The following is an 893-nucleotide window of genomic DNA, read 5'->3' as shown; positions in this document are numbered from 1 at the left end:
GAAACAGTACACATTTAAAAGAACATGATAAGAGGTATTCAACCATGGTTTTTGTATTACACATTGCTGCCAGGTCCAACCAGTCCAGGGCAGTGGGATGGAGCCAGAAGGACTCAAGCCCAGCAGCCAGGCTCTGCTGGTTCATTTTGGTGGGGCAGATCTGGAAAGACACACACTCAGCAGCCAGGCTGGGCAGGTAGAGTAGGAGTTCAGTAGAACTAGACCAAGTGAAATGAAGTGTACTGCCAGGCCCAGTGGGACTCAGGCTGAGGCCCAGACCTACAGGGAGGATCCTTGTAGCACAGAGATGAGAGGGGGTAATGGGTAAATTAGTCTGCCTGGAAGATTCCAGGTACATGGAGAGGTGTCCAGACAGAACTTAGGGAACTAACTGAAATACAAATTCACAATTTATGATCTGCTTTGTTTTATAGCTATAATGTTTGGTTATATGGTCTAAAGTACAAAACAGTTAGTTACAACAGCTTACCAATTTCTTAATCTCACTAGCTTTCATTAGTGTGGCTAATTGTACTACTGGTAATAACACACCATTTCTGCCTTAACCACATGTACTTCCTTGAGTAATAATATCAGGAGGATAGTGCCAAATGGAAACCAATATGTCACTCTCAATCAATAGAGAAGGCAGAATCTTGGGGCACACACACAAAACAAAAATCTCTGACACTTTCATTTCTAATTGCATGAATTTAAGTCTTTTCTTGCCTCTTTCTGATAAAGCTGGCAAGGGTTTATCAGTTTTATTTAATTTTTTTCCTCATTAAACTTTGTTTTAATAGGTCTCAAAATTCTGTGACAGATTTTTGATCAAGTTGTTTCCATTAAAAAGTATTGATTTTAAAAACTAATAACTTAAAAACTGCCACACA

The sequence above is a fragment of the Octodon degus genome, unplaced genomic scaffold (genome assembly GCF_000260255.1).
Source record: "Octodon degus isolate 3935 unplaced genomic scaffold, OctDeg1.0 scaffold00008, whole genome shotgun sequence".
NCBI lineage: Eukaryota > Metazoa > Chordata > Mammalia > Rodentia > Octodontidae > Octodon > Octodon degus.
This window is presented reverse-complemented; position numbering follows the sequence as displayed.